The 26,855-nt window shown below is 38.7% G+C and overlaps 1 pseudogene; it reads right to left on the reverse strand.

Moving 5' to 3' along the window:
- Positions 1-573: 573 nt before the first annotated feature.
- On the reverse strand, positions 574-15,395 carry LOC108707004 (annotated as a pseudogene).
- Between the last annotated feature and the right edge of the window lie 11,460 nt (positions 15,396-26,855).

Consider the following 26,855-nt stretch of genomic DNA (forward strand, 5'->3'; position numbering starts at 1 on the left):
ATAACCCGTAAAATAATTCTGTAAATATAAAAAATGCTCAGTAATGTAGGTTTGTTCACGTGACTAACTGAAACTTGTGTATTATTAAAAAAATAATTCATAACTGCTCATGGAGTATCATTATTAATGTAAAGGCATGAAGCCTTGTGCTTTTATGTAGTCAAGAAACTTTTACAATAGTAGTGTACTTCACATATATATGTGTATTTAATGATGCTATCAGTCATAACAAGTGCTTAGTCATCGCTTGCATCACATGACTTGTGTATTATGAAGAACAATACCCCTGTTGTAAAACATTAAACGAATACAAGTCACTTTGGCGTTCCAAGACTTGTATAAATGCACTCCAACTTGGGCTATTATATGTTTGTGGAACTTTTCTGCGCCTTTTAATAGCCATATATGTTACAACAGGGGGGTTCATTAGTTGCCTATAAAATAACCAAAGAGAGAAAATGTATTTTATCCCACATACAAGTGCATAACAGACAGATTAGCTTGCTTTAGCTTTCTGAGCCATTCATAGCCACCTAGCCATGGCTAGTAATGTATACAATCAAGTTTACCCTTTCATATGCAGGTATAAGTGATGCCAGTAGTGTTCATGTGTCTCAGAAGACCCTCACTAATTGGTGGAAGTCTGGCTTCTTCTATAAGAAGGGCACAATTAGATTAAACATTATAGTGGCACCACAGAAGAGGCATACTAGATAGCTATAATATGCTGCTTCACAAAATGTAATCTGCTAGAGCCCTTTCATATATAGTTTGCACTGAAACATAAAAAAAAATATTTAGGAGGTGTCTTTACCTGAGTTTTCCTCCATGATGTTAAGACCTTCGATAGTTGCTGAAGCCAAAAGAGGAGGCAAAGATGCAGAGAAGCAGTAACCTTGACTAGACAGCCGCTTTGTGATAAAATGAAAAATACAACATTCAGATTTTGAACTAGTTGCTAATAATAAGAGATAATAACCAGGTGCTTTTCTGACTTTATTTGCATGTAAACATGAGGGAATAATAATGTGAACTTTGAACAATCCCATTCTGACACATAAATAAATGGAGGAGGAACTATGACTTGCTTCAGCTGAGACATCCTCCATATACAGTAATCAGCAGCAAATTCAACACTGCTCATAGTAGTTCATTGGGGTAACTAAAGAGGAAGCAGATCCTGCAGTCAAGTGGGGGGGGCGCTAGTTGCGGGGTCTGCAGCACTAAAATCCTTCCACCCCATAAGCTGCATCAGACAGGCGTGTGTGGGGGGGGTATAGAGGGACTACTACTTGCACTACTGCTGTGAGCCAAATATCATCCCAACATAAAGTATTATCTATAAGGATAATACATTTTTCTTTAGTTAATTTATATTTAAGATTGAGAGTTTATATGCAGCATACCTGGTGATCAATGATCGCCACAGCAAAATCCTCCAATTGAAGCCAATGCATTCTCCATATTGGCGCTAATGAGGTCTATGTCATCAATCTGCAAAGATAAAAAGGAAATATATGAGACATGGTATCTGATAAAGTTTTGTGTTCCCCATAGTCTGTAAATCATTGGGGCTCATTTATCAAAACTGGGCAAATTTGCCCATGGGCAGTTACCCATAGCAACCAGTGAATAGCTTTTTAAAGCCAGCTGCAAGCAAAACAATGAATGCAGCAAACTGATTGGTTGTCATGGGTTACTGCCCTTTGGACAAATTTGCCCAGTGTTGATAATCTGGCGATTAATTGTCTTTAATCGGCAGATCTTACATGCTTCAACATGCAGGTCTAAGCTGTGTGAAGCATTTGTATTGATATTACATTAAGGATGAAGGCACATAAAAAGTTTTCTATGCTAGATGAAATTATTTCAGCCAGTGGAGTGGGCAACCACTGAAATTGCCACGTCCCGTTGAATGCAATGCAAACCTCCTGAAATTGTTTAATAAAATGTCAATACTGACACTTTTCCAAACAATGGGAAGCAGCAGAAAGAATGGAAGGCTTCTCCACGCTGAAATATATAGTTGTGGAAAATGGTCCATGTGGATTTAGCCTTAAGGTTACAAGTATCTGCTATCATTATTATTATCCTTTATTTACATAGCACTCACACACTCTGCAGCATTTTACAGGAAAGGAAAGGCATCGTTAACTTTAGTCCATGACTCACTGGAACATAAAATCTAAAACCCTATCCCATTCACATACACTATCCCATTATGTTCCTTAGGGCAACAAGGTAACAAGGTTTCCTAGGATAGTGTGATTTTTATTAAAATGAGAAGAAGAGTTCTGGTTTGGGGTATCGGATTAGCTTCCCCTTCTTTCTTGCATTTATCTATCCCATAACTACATTTTATTTCTAACTTCATTCAAATAGAGACAGACACTAGTGTTGCCACCCTATGACGGGGCTATGACATCATGCACCCACAAATGGATAAAATTGTGTATGTGTTTTATGAAACGCAAACAGGAGGCAGTTCTACAAAACACAGTAGTGTCACACATTGTGTGTTCACTCTACCCACATTTTGGCATAACATGACACTACCCTTAGAAGCATTTTGCGGCTGCCAATATAGAAGCTGGCATTAAAAATATTGAATATGACAATATTGTTATGCTTCGAGTTCAGACTGGTCCTGGCCTTGCCCGTTGTTTATCTACATATACACACACAACAGAGTGAGATTACAACTGGTGCTCACATACCAGGTAAAGAGCCTTAGCAGGCTCAGTTAGAGAAACTGATTTTAATATATATATAAAAATATTCAGTTTCTTTCGATCACATCATTGTGATCTTCCTCAGGGAAAAACATAGAGAGATATATACATATATCTACACTTAGATCAGATCTGCATAATTGAGTTTACATTGCTGGAGTGCTTTAACAAGCTAAAGTTAAATCATTTAATGAGTTATAGAAGTTGTAGGGGGTTATTTATTAAAGAATACCAAAAACTCGAAAAATTTGAGGTTTTTTTTTTATTATAAAATCCTAATTTTTAGTGGAAAAAAAAACAAAAATTTTTCATGATTTATTATACAGAGGCTGCTAAAAGTCCGAATCTGAAAACATTCCATCTCCAAGCTGTCGGGGTTCTGTAAAAGTCAATATCATGCTCTGCACTGAGTTTTGGCCAAAAATTAAAAAAAAAAAAAAACAGGGGTTTCGAGCGATTTCACGAAAAATTAGAGCATAAAACTAGAAAATTTCCCCGCAAAAACTCCATTTTTTTGAGTTCCGAACTGATTTTATATAGTTTTTTCAATGATAAATAAGGTCAAATCGTGGATTCTAGTTTGATATGGCTTTTTTTACTTAAAAAAAAAAAACAGGATAAAAAAAATCGGATTTTGATAAATAACCCCCATAGTCTGTGGTTTACAATTTACACTGTAGATTTATCTATAAAGTAAACCTAACTGACTGGGTATCATTGGGCTTTAAAATATCACACATGGAGACATCTGGAACAGAATTACATCAGAGTCAGCAATTTTTCTAGCAGTGCCCCTTGCAAAGAATCCAGGATGTATTCACTTGTGCTGTTCAAGCAAGAAGAACATCCCAGTCTACATCTGGCATAGTAAAAACTACCACCTGTGCCCTCCTTGCAGGGTTAGTTACTTCATCTACAAACAATCTATCAATTCATCTTGTCCTGGTGGCTTATAATTTACAATTAACTCAAAATAGTTTGCACTTGGTAATGTGACCCAAATGTTCACCACATTTTCTTTTGTACTTCATGTCCATTTTTTTCAACATTTACCAAGCATTGAAAATGTGTCACACCAAGAACTACAGGTCTAAAAAATAAGATTACAATTCAGCAGCACTGCAAGGGCACTTACAACCCAGAAGGTGTACAAATGAAACATACCTTTATCTAGTATAATCCATATTAATATATTAGGACAAATTCAGTTTTTAATAGCCAAGACTATTCTAAGGACATTTGCAGTTGTTGGTTTTTGTTTGTAAATGAATTGATTTGCTTTTCAGTTTCTCCAACAAAAAATTCCATGTTCCCCACAAACCAGAAAACATTAAACGGGATGCTAGTTCATCAATTTTTTTTGTTAAAAACCCTATAATCACAGTTGACCCATTTGTTCATTGCTGATAGAGTCAGAGAGGCTGGGTAGCAATTAGTAGTTTACATTTCATAATGGAGGATTTCTGAATAAAATATTAACCCTGTGTTATTTAAATGAATAATTATTAAAAATGATTGTCTTTTTCTCTATAGTTATAAAACAGAACCTTGTTGAAACCAAAATAAATAGATAATTAATCGTTATAGGAAGCAAAATCAGTTTATTGGGTTTATTTAATGTTTACATGGTTGTCTAGTAGACTTTAGGTATGAAGAACCAATTACGGAAAGGTCTGTTACCCCTAAAGCCTCAGATCCTAAACATTCTGGATGAAAGGTCCCATATCTGGATTTATCATTACAGTGGATAACTTTTCAATATGGCAAAAAAGCTAAACATGTGGGCAACTTTTACAGTTCAGCACCCATAAGCATATCCTTATTTGACATAAATTACAAATATCTTTTCACTCTGCCTGTACTTATTGATAGGGGTTAAAATCAGAAAGCAAGTCAGCATAACACACTGAATGAACAAAACAGTTTACTTGTTGTCTAAAATGCATAAACTTACCTTTTTTTAAAAATGTTCTGTAACGCCTCGGCCATGTTCCCCAAAACTCCAAAAGAGAGGCTCTCTTCCAGAAATATTCTTACTTTGTACTTATACTTCAATTCAACCTTTTGAAAAAGGCATCAAAAGACATTATGAATGGACGAATGAAAGATATGCCTGGACCTTATAAACAAGTTAAATGCACAATTCAGTTTAACTACGGGATAAAGCTAAACTATTTTCAGTACTGAATGGGCACAGTTTCATATTATACTGTATTACATAGAGGTTTGTACTCCATAATTACAGTTAAATGGGCACTGAAAAGCAGGTAAAGGAAATATACCAAGCAAAGCTTTGATTGCTTTTTATTAAAAAAGGCAATGTGTAGCTACATAAATGGCCTTTTACTTCCAATTCTTAATTCCCCCAGGACTGAAGTGAAAAAGATAATTTGCACTGCCTTCCAAGAAAAGCGAATAGCAAACAGTGTAGCTACTATCTGAGCCCATGGCAAGCAAAAATATATAGGCATTACCTAAAATCAACTCTTTAAAAGTATCTCACTCAGAATATGTTGTACTGGAAGTTCAGAACGAGCAGGCTTTACACTCACTTTCACTTTTACACAAATTGTCAACATATTTTGCATTTTTGGTGCAAGGTTAACAAAAATATCAGTGCCAATAATTAATTTGACAATGTTTGTGTTTTATTCAGATTGAATTACAAAGATGCTGATTGATTTGAGCAGTCATTTGTGATGGCCACTGATTGTGTGTGGATATTTAATCAGGGAGCAGATAGCAGGGAGAAATCACAGAAGTAAAGAGTGGAAGAAGCCACAGAGATCGGGAAGGACTGGTGCAGGATGAAAAAGGAGAGATCAGAGAACACATATCAGGAATGGTGCAGGGACAAGGAGAAGGAAGCATGAAGATTAGAGAAGGAATGGGAGATGGTGTGAAAGAATTAGAGAAGAAGCAGGGAGGAGGGACCAACAACTCAGCATCACAAACATTTATCAAGTTGCTTAAGAAACTTCTGAAGTAATGCTTTTTAAAAGCCTTTTTAACAACAGAAAAGTGTAGCATATTTTATGTATTAACTGGATACTAGCACAGTGGAACACTTGCATGAAGCCTTTCCTCAGGGCTGATCCTATCAAATGTGGGGCCCAATTGGGACCATGTTGGCGGGGCCCCTAGACAAAGTTTTGCTGGCTACTGACACACCAAGTATTTAGGAAAATAAGGGCATACATGCACAAAATAGAAAGGAAAGGGGCAGACAAGGTAAGAGAGTGAGAGGAGTTGGGGGCAGGCCAGGCAGCATCATGTGCTGGGGGAAATATTACCTGTGCTGCCCTCTGGTGCGGGGGCCCCCAGAGGCGCGGGGCCCAATTGGGCCCAATTGGTCCAATAGGCCTAAGGCCGGCCCTGCCTTTCCTAACTCAATGGCCATAGGAGAAGCACTGACAGTGTTGCAAGTGAGAAAAGCTTTGCTGTGCCAGATTGGATACATCCCACCAGTAGAGGTGGCAATCTGACCAGCTGCAGGGGTCTCAGCCTCTCTAACATCAGTTGTTTGGTTTTGAACACAATAGCTGTGAATGTAATCCTTTGTTATTCAGTGTATCTGCCGCAAAATGAAACAAGTTACTCTGAAATATGAAGATTTTTTCACATTAGGATTTTCTATTATTCAATCTTACCTTCAGATACATCTGAGCTTTTGTCTATATGTAATTAAATTTTTAATTAAGTAGATGTAAACTACATTTCCCAACTGTCAGGTTCTGCTGGGATTCGAGCCACGGACCTTTGGGTTTCTGGCTCAATACTTTAACCATTTTGGCCAGGTGAGCAGCCTGTAGGGTTACTCACTATACGTTACCTGGCCTCTGCAGCAGCAGTCTGATTGGTTGCAGTCAGTGAATCAGGGCTGACTCTGCCCTATTTAAAGTCAGCCCTCCAAACACACCTTCCCGGAGCATTGTTTCCCATACTAGCAGTGTGGCATTGTCCCTAGCTAAGGGTTTCAGCTTAAGCCTCCTTGCCTTGTTCTGTCCTACCTTGAACCTTTCCTCCTTATCTGTCCTTGTTCTGTTCCTGCCTGGTCTTTCCCTCACAGTTCTGCTCCAGTTCCAGTCCAGTTTTTACCTTGCCTTAACCCAGAAACAGAACTAGAGGGGGGCGGGCCCTGGCGCAGGACGCGCAGCCGGGCCGCCCACCCCCTCCGTACACCCGGGAACTGGCCGGGAATATGCGGCACGCGGACTGCCGGGGGGCCCTGAGGGGGTGCGGGCCCTGGCCCGCTCGCACCCCCTGCTCCCCCGGTAGTTCCGCCCCTGCTTTAACCTATTTCAGCCTTGACCTGACCTCTGCCTTGCCCGTTCCTGATTTCTGCTTCCTGTTCTACCTTATACCTTTCCCTGACTTCACCTTGAACCGACCTTGCCTTGCCTGTTCCTGATTGATGCTTCCTGTTCTGCCTTGTACCTAACCCCTCCTGTTCTCCAGCCCTCTTGCTATCCTGCTCTCCAGTCCTCTCTCCTTCTGCTCCAGTCTCCTTTTGTTTCCTGCCCTCCTGCTATCTCCTTCTGCTCCAGTCTCCTTCTGTATCCTCACCTCCCGCTATTCTGTCCCCTGTCTCATCCTTTCAGTCTGCCCCCGATCTACATCCTCATTGTCCTGTCCTATCCAGTCTGCTCCAGTCCTGACCTTCGCCTTCTCCATCCTGTTCCCCCTTCACCTGTTCCAGTTTGAATTGTCGCCCTCTTCAACCTCTTCCTGCCTTACCATTACGTGTTCCCTAGGCACAATCAGCTCCTGCCTCAAGGACTCACCCTTCCCCCATCAGTCTCCACAGCGCCCCCTACCTAATCCTTGACACCAACACAGTAAAACAAAATATTGATGAAACTCTGCAGTTTACAAAGCACTTACCAGTTTAGAAAGAGGGCAAATATCGCCAGTGTTCATATACAATCCTTCTGCCGAAGTAAATCTCCTTGTCACACAAGCTTTTTGGGGATTCTAATGAACAAAAAATGAAAAACAAACATAGTTTCACATTATTTGTGAATTTAATCAGAAAACAAAGGAACTTGATAGCTACATCCAAACTCTCCTAATTGGTCACTTTCCTTTTTACTCATAAAATGATTTTAACTTGAGCATCTAGCACCCATACCAGATGCACCACCATTAATGGAGCCTTTGAACCTAGAATCTGCACACATCAGAAGGTACAAATGTGAATGTAGGAAGGGAATCACATCCAGAGAGGCAGAGATAACAAACACCAACATTTTGAAACATGCTTTAGTTCTCCTTTAAGGAGAGTGCCAAAAAAGGGTTACCCTATGTATGTATGTTTATATATGTATGTATGTTATAAAGCATTTGTTATCTGGAAACCCGTTATCCAGAAAGCTCTGAATTACAGAATGGCCATCTCCCATAGACTCCATTTTATCCAAATAATTTATTTTTTTTAATTATTTCCTATTTCTCTGTAATAATAATAATAATAATAATAATAAAACAGTACCTTGTACTTGATCCCAACTAAGATATAATTAATCCTTATTGGAAGCAAACCCTGCTTATTTGGTTTATTTCATGTTTCCATGATTTTCTAGTAGACTTAAGGTATGAAGATTCAAATTACAGAAAGATCATTATCCAGAAAGCCCCAGGTCCCGAGCATTCTGGATAAAAGCTCCTATACCTGTATAATATATATTACTAGCATCCTGCTGTATCTGTACCATTATAAAGAGAAAGTAGAACAAACTCTCCTTGTTAGGGATTTTTGCAAGACATCTGCTCACATTACAAACAGCACAATGCCAGAAAGGGCAAGCTTCATACAACGATGATCACAGTTGTTTTCTGCCAAAATGCAAATTAAAGTAGTATGAGAAAGCTGTGGATTCAATCAGACATTTCCTAGTTTGTATATGGCAAAAATTAAATTGACTTCACTTGGATTTATTTAATATGCCTTGATGAGGAACACAGAAGCTGATCAAAATAATCCTTTTAAGATAAATTGACTGTTTAGAGATGAACAGTTTCCCTCCAATATTTTTACAGTAGGAGAAAATGTCTTTGCCTCCAAAACACAAGTACAGACAATAATGGCCTCGATGTAGCCAAGATACATGAAACCAGATTTCTTTTATTCAAAAATGTAACTAAAGTATAAAAATGCCCAACTTCACTCAATAGCACCTCATGCTATACTACATATTATTGTTGCAGAAGTATACAATTAAGGGAATATTACAATGGCTTCACTATTCTAGATTATAACAATCCATAATGAATTCTATTCATGTTGAAACAGGCATTGAGTACAGGTACAGGACCTATTATCCAGAATGCTCGGAACCTGGGGTTTTCTGGATAATGGATCTTTCTGTCATTTGGATCTTAATACCTTAAGTCTAATAGAAAATCATGTAAACATGAAATAAACCAAATAAGCAGGGTTTGCTTCCAATAAGGATTAATTATATCTTAGTTGGGATCAAGTACAAGGTACTGTTTTATATATAATGGAGTCCTATACTTGTATATCTGAACATCGAATTTAGATGATTTAGTTAGACTTGACTGATGGACATAAGTGCCCTTCACCTGAATGTGCTGCCTGAATAAAAGAAAGCAAAGTAAAATCCCAAGGTGGAATGACTAATTCTACAGACTTAAAAGTTGTAGATCAAGGGAAACCTTGAAACACAAGATAGAGGAGATTGTTAACACTGAAATCTATCTAGGTATTTATTTAGAATAATACTGGAAGGCTTATATTTAGAATAGTGATAAGGAAGAAACATCTAAATTCTTCTGGAAATGAGACTATGTGCCTGAGAAATGCACATGATGACAATAATGAGGTTTTTGCTGCATTATGCAGATTTGTCATAATCGTGTAATGTAATGAAACCACCGAAAGTTAAAATTAAAAGGTGATTATTTCCATGATCTTGGTGAGATGTCTCCTTTGCCAATTATATACTAGGGATGCACCGAATTCACTATTTTTGATTCGACCAAACCCCTGAATTTTTCACAAAAGATTTGGCCGAATACTAAACCGAATCCTAATTTGCATATGCAAATTAGTAGTGGGAAGGGGAAAATTTTTTTACTTCTTTGTTTTGTGACAAAAAGTCACGCGATTTCCTTCCCCACCCCTAATTTGCGTATGCGAATTAGAACTCAGTTCGACCGGACAGAAGGATTTCTGCTGAAAAAGGCTGAATCCTGGCCCAATCCCAAACTGAATCCTGGATTCATCCATACTAAAGGCTATGGGGCTCATAAAACAACAGTTAGGATTTACGCAAACACAATGGCGGTCATTTATTAACACTGGGCAAATTTGCCCATGGGCAGTAACCCATGGCAACCAATCAGATTGGTGCATTCATTGTTTTCCTTGCAGCTGGCATTAAAAAGCTAATCACTGATTGGTTGCTATAGGTAACTGCCCATGGGCAAATTTGCCCAGTGTTGATAAATGAGCCCCAATGTCTCCTCTTTTGGAATATGCAGGGATTGCACTAGCAACAATTGCAAACCCATAGGAAAAAATTATAGCCTTCTGTCTTCATAAAAGTTGCCAATCTTCCTTCCAGTTATAAATGCACATCCGTTAAAAGAGGAAAAAACACAAAAATGAATAGCTTGATAGTCTAAAGCACTTAACACTGGTACATTAAATAATATACACTCTAGAATTAATCTAGAATTTAAAAGTTATCGTCTATCAAAATCCCCCTCACACATTGTTAGCCATTAAATGGACCTATCATCTGCTTTCCAACGCAGCATAGCTTTAAATATCTATACAATTTATCATGCCCTGGTGCTGGTGAACAGTAAATCTAAGTAACTGCAGTATATATTTGTAAATGATTTTTAAGTTATTTGCTAATCAAATTAAAATTAAAATCAGTTCCTTCCCTGTGTTATTTTGTTCTTAGTTTATCAGACTACAGAGCTTAAAATTCAACAGGATCTCAGAAAAGTCTACATCAAAATAGATTTCGCAGCTCCCTCTTGTGACAGATTCAGATATTACACTGCATATTGGACAATGGAAAATGCACCAAATAAAGATTTAAAGCACAACCTCCATATCTTATTTAACTGCACCCACATTCTTTCACACTTAGCCCTAAAAATATTGTTATGGACCTGCACTAAAAAGTCTACTTTAAGTGAAATCAGACACTTTGTGCTCCTTAGCCAATTTAAAGGTTTGTTTTCGTATGACATTTTCTGGTAGAAAAAACTATTTTTTGCTTAGAGAATCTGTAGTATTGATGAATCTGAATAAATGCCCTTCAATCTGTCAATCTTTTTAGAATACTGAATAGAAAGAATAAATAATATGGAGTACAGCCAATCTTAAAATGTAGCTTACACACAAATCCTCAATAAGTAATTTGTGGCTGTACAGATAAAATATAATTGTAAGTACCCCAGGCTGCAGCCAATCAAGGCTGTTTGACCATTGCAGTTTTCCCCTGCCGTACCATAAGCATAAAATACTCCATTTAAAACACTACTTACCAAAAGTACCATAAAATCCCCTTGGCCCACAGGTTCCAACACCATACTTTCTTAGAGAAGCAAGAGCTGCACTCTTAAAACAAGAAGACATGATATAAGTCACAGTATGCACAGTATGTACCCACTAAGTGTATTCATGACTACATATTACCACAATATTTGCGGATACTACTGTATAGGTTGTCTAAAATGCAATCCATGGTCATTAAGTTTTTTTTATACAGATACATATAATCAACACACATAGAACATAAAAATGATATTTCAGTTTAGAGATGAGCAGTATCATGCGTACTAAACCATCACACAATTCTTAACATCCACCATGCATTGGATCATAATATATGTAGTACATGTTTCAAAACACTTTGCAGAATTGTGTGTTCAAAACTTTGCTTAGCATGGCAAAAGGATGATACTTAACTGATTTGCAGAGGGTTGAATAGTATTTAGCATTTAATGAAGCCATACTTAATAAGGAAAAACAACTACATTTTTAATATAAATATTAAAACAATAAAATAGGGAAAGTTGCAGGGAGAATAAAAAAAACATTAAAAAAACAAGGAAGCTCTTTGCCCAATATGCTCACCTTGTGCTGATTGTTTAGCCACTGGGCCAATGATCAAATCATAACAGAACGGTCTGTGTGCGATCTATACTCTGATCTAACACGCTGTGTGCAAGTCCTGCAATAATAAAGCTGCCAGCAGCCCCACACTGGTACACTCAAACACATTCACCTCGTACAATGTTCCTCCGACAGCTGGGTTCCCGGTGCAGGAGTGTATCAGTGTGGGGCTGCTGGCAGCTTTATTATTGCATCACTTGCACATGGTGTGTCAGATCAGAGTACAGATGGCACACATACCGTTATGCTGCTAGGAAGGATGGGGCACAAGCTGCCTCATTTAATAAGCATATAGGTTTGCCACTCTCCTAGCACCAGGCACCAATATCTGCAGGTCAGGTATCTTGCAAAGTCTTGAATGCGAGCATGTGAGGAGGTAATGAGAGAAGAAATGAGTAGCAGGTCAGTAGAGGAGCGTAGTAAGCGGTTGGGTGAGTATATAGAGATGAGTTCAGAGATGTAGGGTGGGCTGAGTTACAAAGTACTTTGAATGTCAAGGTCATTCATTTTAATTTAATTCTGAAAGGTAGTGAAAGCCAGAGCAGGGATTGGCAGAGTGGCATGGCAGAGGAGGAGCGGTTGCTGAGGTGTATAAGCAGCAGTGTTCATTATGGACAGGAAAGGTGACAGTCTCTGGTGGGGAAAGTCAATTAAAAAACAGCAACAGTAGTCTTGATGTGATATGAAGAGAGATTGAATAATAATTTTTGCAGCATCTTGGGTGATAAATGATTGTATTTTACCCTAAACAAGTGACCTGGATTGCAGGAGTCAGCACACAGATGCTCTTCTGCGAGCAAACTCTTGCCATCCAGGTCAGTTATTTAGGGGTATCCCAGCTTTTGATGTCAGCTTTTTATGTATGAGTAGCAATATCTTTCGTTTTGTACTGTTGCGAAATTTCCATTGCTCTTTCTCCTTGTGAGTTTGGTCGGTTTTTTTTTAGTATTAAATTTGTTCTTTTATTGTTTTTTTTTTTCTTTGTGGGGTTAGTTTTTGTAATTATGGTTTTTGATTTTGTATATTTAGTATTGATTATAGATAGATATATTTATAGACTCTTAGTTCAATATTTTATACAGAAACTTTTTCTGAATCACCTGCTCTGTGAGGTCTGAGCGCTCCTGCCGTTTGTATGTCTTGGAAAACATGAGTCTGATAATACACAAAATCAGAATCCCTTCCAGAATCGAATGGTATGCAGGTGCCTGAAAGAGAAGTAAAACACTAAAAATAAACCTTAGATGAAACAGCTTTTTAGGGACCAACAGGTACAGGACTCATGTCAGTTGGTAGATGTAAAAAAAACCCAGCCACTAATACAAATCAAAGCTAGAAGTCTGATGTTATCAGAAAATATGTCCTTAATAGGAAATTTGGCTCTTTACCTGTAGATATCACATAGTGAACTGATATCTGTACTCTGAAGGTAAGCATAAGGTGGTAGCGGACCTAGAAGCACAGCTGTTTACTGTTGGAAAGTTCAAAGTCGGGAAAGCTACTGCTGCTTGCTGTCTGTCAAACCACAATCTCTTTTATCAACTTCTATGACCCCCTTGTGGTATCCATAAGAAACTAGAAAGGTGTATGATCTGTCAACATTTGAGAAAGGGGGGGAGCAGGGAAAGTTTCAGCACAAAAAAACCCTCATGTGCATTTAATTCACAGCCAGAAGTGAACAATTCCAAAAAAATATTTTTGAAGTGTGAATGTTAAATGACATGCAGTTGGATGCAGGAGCAGGTGTCTTCCAAAAAATGACTATATATTCATTGTACAACAGCAGACCTTGTTTACATATAAACATTTCCAGGTAGTCACTGAAGAGCCATAGCCTACATGCAAACATAGCCATTATAATATATGTAGTTGGTCAATTCCCAATTGCTTTATATACATTTGCAGCATCGGACAAGATCACAAATTCTAACTTCTATAAAGCGGGAACCTTTACAGGGTTGGTTCACTTTAAGTTAACTTTTGGTATGTTATTGAATTTACTATTCCTAGCATCTTTGCAATTTGTCTTTATTATTTACTTAATAAAGTTTTTGAATTGTCTTCTTCATCTGACTCTTTCCAGTTTACTTTGCTGATCCTGGCTACCAATAAACAATTTTTCTGTGAGGCTATAATTGTATTGTTATTCTTACTTTTTCATTGCTTCACTTCCTATTAAGTGCCACTTTTATTCATATTCCAGTCCAGCAAATGTACACTATTTCTTAGAACACATGTTCAAATTGTTTTTAGTGCTGCATTAGTTGGGTGAAAGAGTTTAAAACTTGATGTTTCAGGCAAACTGGTTGAATCTACAGGTGTGTATTCCTCAAAACCAGGGGTCCCCAAACTTTTTAAAAACGGAGCCACATTCAATTGTAAAAAAAAGTTCCTGGGGGTGCCAAATATGACCTGTGACCTATTGGTAACCCCTATGTGGACTAGCAGCCTACAGGAGGATTTGCTTGGCAGTACACATGGTTTTTATGCAACCAAAACTTGCCTTAAAGCCAGGATTTCAAAAAGATGCTTTGAGGCCACTGGAAATAACATGTTGCTCAAAAGCCTCTGGTTGGGGACCACTGGTCTGAACAAACCAACTTCCAAGTGAGATCTACTCAGAAGCAAGCAGATTTTGACATGGGGCATGTTGGTAAATCCACAGAGTGGGGTCCATGTGATCAGACCACTTGGGCAACAGCTGAAAGGCAAAATTAGAAATCTTACCCACCTATTCAACTAGACAAATGATATTACTGAATATACTTGACTTCAGTTTCCCTAGGTGATCAGGCAATAATCGGGGTTTTGAGTTGTGGTGATGGCTGCATGTGCTAGAGAGGGTGAATAAAGACATTTTGATCTTTTCCTGGTATCTCAGCTATGCTATAGGGGAGGGAGTCTGACGAAATAGTGAAACAGTAAACTTCAGAATATGCACTAACTACCACACCATATTAAAACTGTATACAAAGTACGACCCCTAATCTGGTCTGATATAGTGGTCTTCCTAGCAAATTACACTGCCTAGACCCTAGCAGCTCTAAGACAGGACAAGCCGAAGGCGCAAGACAGATGTAGGGCAGCAATAGCAAATACACAAAATGTAAATATCCTGTAAATTATATCCTTATAAACAGTGAGTTCTGATGTCATTTCTGTCACATGACTCACTGAAACTTGTGCATTATAATAAATAAAGTACCCCCAGTTGTAAAATATAAGGATATTAGAAGTTACCTCGGAGTGCCTTCAGCCTCGTGTTTTTATATAGTCATGAAACTCCTCGGTAATTTATAATATCCTTATGTTTTCCAAGAGGGGGTACTTTATTCACTATATATTTGCCAGCACCACTCCTCCATACAGCACATTCCTGTACAGGAGCTTTGACTGTGCGGCTGAAAGCCATCACGTCGCGCAAGGCCAGCGACCTCTCTTGAAACACGTACCCCGTTAAACACTTGCATCTCCACCAAAACCCATTGCTGACTCGTCGTCATGTTAGAAAGGCGTCAAGGAACTGCACACAGGAGAACCCATGCACATCCTGGTTAGCTTGTGACAGTAGGATCATGGAGGCGTGCCTAAACTCGCAAGCCTGGGCATTGGAGTTTTCCTATAAACGTCATAGCCAATTGGGTGCAAGGGGCTGAGAGTAGGCGGGGTTGAGCCCTTTCCACCCAATGAAATGTGTGGTGAAGCAACAGTTGAATTCAGGGTGTGACTTGCTATTTTTTACGGGGCTGGGAGTGTTGTAGTAACTATGGTTACGGCAGATATTGAGGCGTGGAACATAGTATATGTGTTTTTTGCCTAGGTACCTTGGCAGGTAATTATATTCAGGTCTTGACTGAGAGTCAAAATAGGCCCTGGCATTTCAGGTACACAGAGGCCAAAACAGCCCCCACCAGCCAACTAAATACTGACTTTCCATGGCACCTTATAGCAGCCCCTCTGGCATTTGCCAGAACCCCCAGTCCGGGCCAGATTATATTTATGCGTCACCTTGATAGAGAAGAGTTTAGCCATCACTGTGCTTATCTGTAATCCTATAACTATAACTTGCTGACAAGCTCTTGATTGGTTGAGCTGTTCCATTGACGGTCAGATTAGATGTGGCAATGTGCGAGATGAGACTGAGCGGCAGGAGAAACAATGACATTCTCTATGGCAGCTCAGTGATAGTGTTGCCTTGCCAGGTACAGTAGGGCAGGGAATGGAAGAAAAGTGGGGCAGATTGCACTGTGTGTAATGGAGTAATGGCTAGATTTCAATTGCTGCTGTTCCTACAAATCAGCAAATATAGTTTATCTCAGGGGTCAGCAACCTTAACTACCAAAAGAGCCATTTTGCCTCCTCTTCCACTACAGTAAAATAGTCTGGAGGAGCTCTCACTGATCCATATGCCTTTTTCCACTGTGCTACCACTCGTAATACCTCCTCGTAGCATGCAAGTCAAGCGTGTATCTTTTGTGCGCTCCATGATTCTAAATTATTTTCTAATAAAAGTGTGATTTTAGCCCCGCGAATGCTCCGTTTCATAGAAAACTCTCTTGTCTTGAGTGTTTGACAGTGTTGAATGATGAATCATCTTGCTGCGGCTCAGTCTGGCCTGTCACTCCTGGGATGTCTATACAGACCTGAGCACCTGCTGGCGACTTCCTGAGTGTGCGACCTCAGTAAGATAACCGCGAGCTTATCGATGTCGCACACTCAAGAAGCCGCCAGCAGTTGCGAGGGCTGTATAGATGACGTGACAGACAAAGCCACCAGACAGACCTGCAGCAAGCAGGATGAAGAGCCGCATGAGGTTACCTACCCCTGGTATATCTATTATATATATCTATTATATATGTAAAATAAATAGTAATCCAGGGTGCTTTACATAACAGTTAACTAAAAAGTTACTGTAACTTTTCTTTAAGGGGCAGATTTACTAAGCTCGAGTGAAGAATTCAAATGAAAAAAAATGTGAATTTTGAAGTATTTTTTTGGGTACTTCGACCATCGAATTGGTCAAATTAGATTGAATCGAATGATTCTAAACAAATTCGAAGTAAAAATCGTTCGACCATTCGATAATCGAAGTACTTCCTCTTTAAAAAATACTTTGACTTCATACTTCGCCATTTTAAACCTACCGAGCTGCAATGTTAGCCTATGGGGACCTTCGCCGGCACTTTTCTAAGCTTTTTTGGATAGAATAAAAATCCTTCGATCACTTAAAATCATTCGAATCGTCGATTCTATCGTTCGATTTTTATTCGATCGAAGCATTTGCGCTAAAATCCTTCGAATTCGATATTCGAAGGATTTTACTTCGAGGGTCGAATTCGAGGGTTTATTAACCCTCGAAATTCGACCCTTGATAAATCTGCCCCTAAGTGTAGGGTGGGGATTTTGTTCACTGTGAAAGGATTAAGACAGTAATTGGCAAAATTCTCCTAGCTCATAAGTCATAACTGAGTTTATGCTTTTTAAAATGAAGCAGTTATAACTTTACACTGATAAAACGGTAATATAATATTTCACAGAACTTGTGTCTAATGTTTGCTTGTTACAAAGTCAAGTTTTTCAGTATTTTCTGCTGCTGTAAACAGTGTTTGCCTTTATTATATATGGATCATTATTCATTCGTTCTCTAGGGATTGTGCCTTTGCCAGTTAAAGAATGTTGTACCTATTCTGCCCTATCCAGCCAAACCAAAACCACAAATGTTCCTTCTTGGTTGAAGAATGAAATCTGTTAGGATAATGACAGCCAGCTGAAAACTATGTTACCAATCTAAAAATGGTAAAGTATGGTAATCATAAAATGTTTTTTTTATCAGTGACTTTTTTTAAGTTGATTTTAAATGGCAGGATACATTGCAAACGCTCTGCTATAGATAATTGCCTAGTCCTTTTTATATAAACACTTTAATTTTATGTCCAGTGCATATGTTTAGGAAAATGTAAAAACAGGGAACGAGGAAAACACATTTTTTAAATTTTAAGATTAAGGGCCATATCTGCTCAACACCTATCTTCTGGTTTATCCCGTATAAACTTTATAGAAGTCTATGAGAGAATCTGGAATTCAATAATTGAGATTAATATCTTATCAAAGTGAATCTGGCCCAATATTTGTATTTCTGAAGATGATTTCTGCTGTATACTGCATTGCATTTTTTAGACCACTATTATTTGTCATTTTCCATATCTGATATTAGAACTCATTATTATAATAATACAATATAATCATAATTTATATGGAACACCCACCATAGAGACTTGGGGGGGGGCTGCTTTATCATATCTCAAACATCACTGTCAGGCTAAATGATTACAGACAAATGCAAACAAAGCCCATCCTATGCTGGAATCACATAGCTGCCTACAAGGACATTGGCAAATAGGGGCAAGGGAGGCACCTCACTGCCCGCTGTCCAAGACAGATGTTTAAATTTCCAATATTGCTCTGCTTGTCCTCAGCATCCTGCTTCCCAGGGAAAACAATCCAAATGGCTGCGTATTCCACTGTGGCAGCAGAAGGAAAGAAGAAGTTTGGTGTTGGTTTTCTGCCTCAGCAATTGTAGGTGAGGGAATGCTTTTAATCTATCCATTTCTGCATTCATCTTACTGGAATGTCTGGGGGTGGTGCTTACTGGCCATTTCTACAGTAAATATACTGGTACATCTGTGCTTAATATGTTGATTATCCATTATCCAATTATACTGTTGTTAAATGCTGCCACCAATGCTATCTGTCACACCCTTTCTACCACAGGAAATCCCTGCCACCATTTACACACTTACCAACCAACAGAACTGGGGTGGTGGGCGAACATAAATTCTCCCAGTATGCCAGTGAGCCAAGCCAATGCTGTACTTTACTATTCTCTACTATCAGTCTAGAAAACTAGATCTGGCAGGACCTATTCCACATAAAACCACTACTGTGTCGTAATACTGTGATTTGAAATATGTTCCAATGTCTTAATCTTTAATATGGCCTCAAAAATGCTGACGTGATTTAATTTTGAAAAATTCAAACACACCAGTGATTCCCTTGTATAATAAAACATATTATTAATTTATTCCTTCTGTACATATTATTAACTTATTTAAGAAAACGTATTTTATTTATGATTTATTAAGAATGAACTTACATATACTGTACCTATCAGAAGTATTTATATAAACTTATGTTATCCTTATATAGTCTAAATCAATTCTAATTACTTAAATTATCGGTCAACTATTGGAGGGGTGGTGGGAACTCCTCAGTTCGTATCTATATCTCTCTTTCTGCATATCTAATTTCCCAGGAGGCCGTGGATTTGTGGTTTTTAGGATACAATAGCCTTCAACAGCAATAGGGCTTAGTTAAATTTGAGACCGCCAGTCCCGGTTGCTCTGCCTTCTCAGTCTTTGTGGTGTCCCAGGGATAGAAAAACAATAGGCAGCAGATTTGGGACAACTCCACCTCCTCTTCTTTTCCAATTTCTCTCTTTTTTTCATGAACTGAGCATTTATTAGAAAAATGTTATCCTATTAATTGTGGTCACTCTAATTAATTCAACTTATTACCTTCTAATTAAATTTTTTTGCACTATTAAGCACTTTATAATTTATTAATTTAATTCTCAAGCAACGTTGCTATTTATAAAATTCACAATCATTTAGCTAAAGGTAATTGGTGGCTTATAAACTGCTGAAGCTGGGGTATAAGTATTTATACAATTTTTTGACCTCAAAATTGAATCACTTAAGGGTCAATATTGCACTGCACTTTATTTAAATTATTACTGATCAACTCTAAATAGTTGTTTTTTAATGAATTGAATATAAATATAGCACTGCACTTTATATTTATACTTGAGCTTTAAGGTAATTGATTAAGGCCACAAGTTGGCCCATCTTGTGACTACTGTTATTTGAGTGATTAAGCGGAGTACTTTTTCTCTTTCTATTTATATAAATTTTACTTTTGAAAAATAGCATCATAATAGTAATTCAACAGACGCTTGTTATCATTCCAAACATAAAAGGATCACAAAATTAAAGTTATTTAGGTTCCCTGGCATTAATACTATTAGTTCCTGAACCTTTGTTTAAAATAATGATCCCTCCTGTATCGACAAAACTCACTGAATCGAGTCTACTGAAAGAAAGTCTTCATTAACTGTTTCCTCACTGATAATCAAGCTTGGCAACGATAAGTCAGTTCATTCCAATTAGTACTGGTGAGAACCAAAAGCTTAAGCTGGCCATACACGGACACTTTTTATCGCTACTCTCTCTCTTTCCCAATGATGGCCTGGTTTCATGGTTATAAACTATAGGCATAGATTAGGTAAACATCCTAAAAACTATAATTTTATAATAAAGCGTAATGTAATGCTAAAAATTTTCCTTAAATAAAAGTTTTTTTAAAACATTTTTGGTAAGTGGCAAGTTTGCTCTCTGCCCTTGCTGGTGAAGAGACTCCAGAGCAATGCCTTTAAAATTTGGGGAGAATGTGTTTCTTGGTTGTGGCCCCAAAAATTGCACGTGGCACTGAAAGTGTACACTACCCTGTTTGTGTGAGTGCCACAGGCTGGATAAACCAGGAGCAGAAAAAAGAATTAGACATGGGGGGTTTATTGGGTGATAGAACAGCCCTAAATATTCTATGCTGCTCTCTGTTGTTATGGCAACACAAATATTTTCATGTAACAAATGAATCTTACTAATTGAATAACAGATTGAACAGCAAAACTTGTGGACCAGAGGTCACAACTTTATTAAACATTAATCATATTAAGTCCCCTACACTAAGGGGCACATTTACTATGGCTCGAATATCGAGGGTTAATTAACCCTCGATATTCGGCCATCGAAGTAACATCCTTCGACTTCGAATATCGAAGTCGAACGATTTTCCTTAGATCGGAAATTGCATAGAAAGCTTATGGCGAAGGTCTCCATAGGCTAACATTGGTGCTCGGTAGGTTTTAGGTGGCGAAGTAGGTAGTCGAAGTTTTTTTTAAAGAGACAAAACTTCGACTATCGAATGGTTGAATAGTCGAACGATTTTTAGTTCGAATCATTCGATTCGAAGTAGCCAATTCGATGGTCGAAGTAGCCAAAAAAACCTTCGAAATTCTAAGTTTTTTTCATTCTAATCCTTCACTCGAGATTAGTAAATGTGCCCCTAACTGTGGCCCGTTTGACATCACATGTAAAATCCACCAAGGAAGAGCCCAGGGTCCTTTTTGCCCTGCTTTCCCTGATCTCTATATTCTCCACTTGCCCTATGGTGGTCTATTCCACAGGTTTTCGCACAACCCTGACTGTGTGATCACAGCCTGCTATCCTGGGCATAGGACCCAACCCTCTGGGGCTTAATCTGACCTGAGCATCCACCAAGGACAAACCCAGAGCCCTTAGTCCTGCTCTCCCTGTTGCTCTTTTCTCAGTGCACCCCATGATGGTTCATGCTAGCCTAGGCATAGCCCCAATTCTCTGGCACTTTCTCTGTCGTGCCACGGGAGCATTCACCAAGAAAGAGCCCAGAGCCCTATGCAGGGCTGGATTTACATAGCGGTCGCCCCTAGGCCCACTGCCATTCGTTGCCCCTGTCCTCTTCCCTTTATTCATGCAAATTTTCATCATCGGGACCAATGCAATGGGGATTGGCGCACAGGAAATTTCAAAAGATTATTGTATTTGCAGCACATCCCCAGTATTTTTGAACCAATGTGGGTGTGGTTGTGCAGCATGCTGCCACCCTAGGCCCAGGCCTTAGTGGCCTTTCCACAAATCCGGGCCTGGCCCTATGTCCTGCTCTCCCTGGTTGCTCATTTCTCACTGTGGACCAGTGGAAAATCTTTCTTGGAGGGTTAAAGTAATATGTCAATAGTCAAATAAAGTACCAGAGTAAATAATTACGATATGGAGGATAAGAGCAAGGGTTTAAAAATCAATCCAGACACAGGGCATGTTTTTCTTTTTTCTCCTTTAACTGTCAACCCTCCTGCTTGGCACATTCATCCTTCAACAGACACAGGGAGAACACACAAACTCCAAAGTATCAAACTCAGGAACCCAACAAAGAAATTGTGAAGTGCTTACCACTGAGCCACCATGCTGCCTCACTTCAAGATATTTGTAAAACTAACTTTTTTTTATCATATGGCCATAGATAAGCCTAGCAGCAGCCCTATCAACACAGATCTCATTGGTAAGTCCTAGCCACTTGTGTCATGTCAAATGGTGTTATATGTCTCACCGGCTGAAACTTATGGGATCTAGAAGTCAGATAAAGTTCTTAAAACAAAATATGCTAAAACGTTAAAGTGTTTGTGTTGGGTGTCCTATACTCTGTCTGGCCTCGGCTCTGTGGGTGTGCTATACTCTGCCTGCCCTCCTCTGTTCCCTGTGGGGCGTGTACTTGGTAGGGTTTGTTTTGGGGGTTCATTAGCATTTGGAAATTGTTGTTAGAGGCAGCTAAGGTGTTTAATCATGTGCCACAAATCCGGGCCGGTGGACATGGTCTTATAAGTTCTTGAGATAACATGGTTGTGGTTTAAATGAGTGTGGTTTAAAGGGGGCATGTTCAACACTGGCTTCCATTATCAGCCCTCCGCCGTGTAGGCCAGAAAAATTCTGTCCCTCTGTACCACAGAAGTGCTTATATCACAGCAGCCAGAGGGTCATAATGTAAATTTAAATGTGGAAATGTTTTAAATGTGTTTATTATTTAGTAGCTGGAGTGACATCCAGGATCATTTTTTATGTGCTGATTTCATTTTGGGGTCTCTAAACCAGGTCATTCTATGCACAATGGGCATGAAACTGTTCAGTGGACTCCTGTCATTCTTATTTAGAATGTTTTCACTTGGTCCCTAATGCTGTGTGGGAGATAAGATGCGAAAATGTGGAAGCGTTGAGGTGATTTTCGGGTATTTCATCAAAGTACCAGTTTTGGGAAAGTGTTGTGACTAAAAGATACATTTTTGATTCAGTTGAATGTTTACTTTCTAAAAATATATGGTTTTGTAGGGTCATCTTATTTTTTTGTGAATGTTGCTGGGACAATTTGTATGTCTTAACTTAATTACTTTGGTAATCCTATGCACAATGGGCATTGGACCCCTGGTATTCATATTTGATATTTTGGCTTGGTACCTAATGCCATGTGGGAGATATGGTGCTAGAATATTGAAGCTTTGAGGCGATTTCCAGTTATTGCATCAAAACCGACAATTTCAGGAAAGTATTGCGACTCAGTACTAGTTTGAAGTAGAAAGACATGGTTACCCAGAAGTGGAAATACACAATAACTCAGGCACAATTAGAAAGCTCAGTTCTCCTGAATAAAATCAGTACTCTCTACCCAGAATCCACTGCAGACTCTCACGTAATTTCTTTAAAACGTCTTTTCTTTATTTCATCAAGTTAAAAGTACATAAAGCGCTACATGTTCAGTGTCTACAAAACTGCCAACGCGTTTTGTAACCACATGGGTCACTTCCTCAGTGCATGAATGTGTCATATAAAACGGCCTAGCTTTATAGGGAGTTGTGTGTACATCCTCTTACACTTCTTAAAGCTATACACTCTCAATTTAAAAATGATTCATATACATAAAAACAACATGTTCATTTCATACCAATCTATACTATGGAGTAAATGATCTACTTTTCAATCAATTTCATTTCTCTAAAGTAAATTTTTATTATATATTACTTGTGTGACTTGTCTCATTCGCCATAATGCAACATATTTTCCTTTATCCACATATGTCGCAATAATTTGATTTTTAAATACTTTTCTACATATCAGATTAATTATCTACAAAGTATTTAATTTCCCAATCTTTATTTCTCCTGAAAAAAACAATGTACAGTTTTCCTAGGTGAACTAAACCCCTGAAAGAAATGCCCCTAAGGTAAAAGAACAAAAAATGTTCCAAAAAGCGCCTGGCACTGAGTGCAAATGAAATGGGAATTTCTGCTAGCTCTTAAAAGGTTAATAATTAAATGTTTGTAGTACCAGGAGTGAACCTCCAAATCCATACAATCTGAAAACAACTGAACTGAAAAAAGTATTTGGAAGATGAAGAACTCCTGAGAGCAGAACAAGTGCAAATTCGGTGCCTCTCTCCTGATACCATCCAGGCCCGGACTGATAACCTGTCAACTCGGGCATTTGCCCGAGGGGCTGCTCTACCCTGCTTTAAAGTGGGCCGCCCCCTGCCTAATAAGATATGGTGCCAGCTTTTTTTTTAAATCGGAAGTTACTAGCTGTGCCGTAGGAGTGATTTTCAGCCTGTATTCTCTCAATTTATTTCCCTAACAGCTGCGAGTAGTAAAGGAGCGAGTGAATGAAGGGACTGACTATGTCCGGGGTTTTCGTTGGTCCTGACAGTTTTATGGGTGACCTGTCTGCTGCCTTCATTGCTCGCAGCTCTTAGAAAAATAAATGAAGCGGAGGATATAAACACACACCCTCTTCCCAAACCTAAATGCGGCAGGAACGCAGAGGGAGAAGGCAGGCTGAAAATCAATCATACCCCGAACAGAGAGGAGAAAGAGAGCTCTCCAAACAAGTGGGACCCAAACTGTGATTTCCGGAACCATCAGCAATGGTATGGCGAGCATATGCAAATGAACGGGCTTCTAAAAATGGGGGAGACCTGAAAAAGTCTCACATATGTCTCACATATTGGTCACCAGTGCTGTGCACATTGCCAAATAAATCATATTGAGTAGTAAATTATTAGTAAGATACAGGCCCTGAAGAAAGCAAAAAAAAAAAACCAAAAAAAAACTGTTTAAAGGAACAGTAATGTCAAAAAATAAAAGTGTTTTAAAATAATGAAAATATAATACAGTGTTGCTCTGTACTGGTAAAACTGCTGTGTTTGCTTAAGAAAAACTACTATTGTTTATTTAAATAAGCTGCTGTGTAGCAATGGGGGCAGCCATTCCAAGGAGAAAAAGCTCAAGTTACAAAGCAGATAGCAGATAAGCTCTGTCTGTCTAATGGTGTTATCTGTTATCCATTAGTTAACCTGTGCCATATAGCCGTTTTTCAATTTCCACTATTGCTAGACAGGAGCTTGTTTATATGAACTATAGTAGTGTTTCTGAAGCAAAAAGATCAGTTTTACCAGTGCAGGGCAACAGTACATGATATTTTCATTACTTTAAAACATTTACATTTTTTGGTGTTACTGTTCCTTTAAAGATTTTTCCAATTTTGATCAGAAAGGAAAAAAATGCCTTCCTTGCAGAAAAATGCAAACTGAACCAGGCCCTACTATTGGCAGGCCTTATCACACCCCGTTGCAACCTTTAGCTAGAATATGCTTAACTGTGTAGCACAAGCCCATTGCTGGATTCACGTTCTATATTATAATAACCCACATTTCTTCTGTTACCAAGAGAACTATGGAATGTTGGTAAAGGTAGTAATAAAATGTATTTAGCTGACCATAAGCACAGCGGTCCCCAGGCTATGCAGCTGTAATATTTGGGAAGTATGCTATTTGCTCTCATGTGTAGACCAGTCTTATGGATAATATAACAGCTCTGTTTTTATGTCTATAACCTTGTTATGATTGATCCTGAACAAATAGGTGAGAAATGTTAAGGATATTAGAAGTCACTGAGGCACAAGGTTGCAGGCTGAGTTATACAGGGAATTCTGAGTATCACTCATGTATTATAAGGGATAATGTACCCCCTACTGTAAATGATAAGGATATTAGAAGTCACTGAGGGGTTGTTCTGTGACCATATAAAGGCACAAGGCTGCAGGCTGAGTTATTCAGGGAACTCTGAGTATCACTCGTATTATAAGACATATTGTACCCTCTACTGTAAATGATAAGGATATCTATGTATATATAAATATATATAATTTAAAATATGCTTTTGTATAAGTTAAACACGAGCACGCATTTATGTGTGGGCTGCTTCGATTTTTTTTGCCGGGGCTGCTTTTTACTCCCAGTCCGGCCCTGATACCATCTCCATGGCAGCTGCAGCCTCACACTTGCAACTTTGTTTCATCTCATCCAGAGTCTGTGTCCCACACCCTGGTCACATGATGCTGGGAGAGAGAAGAGTCAGAAAATGGCAGTGTGGACTGAATCCACTTGTTTCTGTTTGGATGTGATTTTGGGAGCATACGGTGTGTGTGTGTGTTTGTGTGTGTGAGTATTATTGTGCAGTAAGTGAGGGACATGGCTGACCATGACTATTGCGATGTGGGACCCCACCATATTCCTGTATGAGCTTCTATGTATTTCTTCCATTAGGAGAAGTTAAGTTTTATTCTCTGTATATCACTTCTTATAAAGTCTATTCTATTTTGGGTCTCCCTACTGAATGGCAGCTGTGCCCACTGATTGGCAGTTCTGTCACTGTTAACCAGTCCTGCTTCTCCGTCTGTCTGTCTGCCCATTTTGGTCATTGTATCCTGTCACATGCCTGGGGGTATAAGGTATGAATTGGGCAGTGTGTTTATTCCACTTTGTGCCCTGGGGTTATTGGCTATGAGTTGGGCTGAGTATTCCAGCAGATTTTCTGGAAGTAATGTATTAGGTAATAGTCAGGGAATTGCACTTATTTTGCCATGGGCCCTGAAGTATTAGGTATTAATTTTAATTAGTTAGTACAGTGTGTTTATTCTGCCATGTGCCCTGGGGGTATAAACGGGTGCTGCTGCTGCCATGAGGTGAGTTGAAAAACTTGTCCTTTAACACTTTGCCTTCCAATCACATAACTGCTACATGCTTGCAAGCAAAGGCTCTAACTACCAAGAATGTAGTAGCTATATGTTCTTGCATAGTTAGAGGTTTCTTTTCTTTATTGGTGGCTTACACCTGTATATGCAAACAGTTTTAACATTTTTTTATTTGTTATTTTTTCCCTTTTTTAGTTAACAGTTCCTTCTGTGAGAAGCTTTCTGCTCCTCAACTCCTTC

Source organism: Xenopus laevis, chromosome 1S, assembly GCF_017654675.1.
Source record: "Xenopus laevis strain J_2021 chromosome 1S, Xenopus_laevis_v10.1, whole genome shotgun sequence".
NCBI classification, from domain to species: Eukaryota; Metazoa; Chordata; class Amphibia; order Anura; family Pipidae; genus Xenopus; species Xenopus laevis.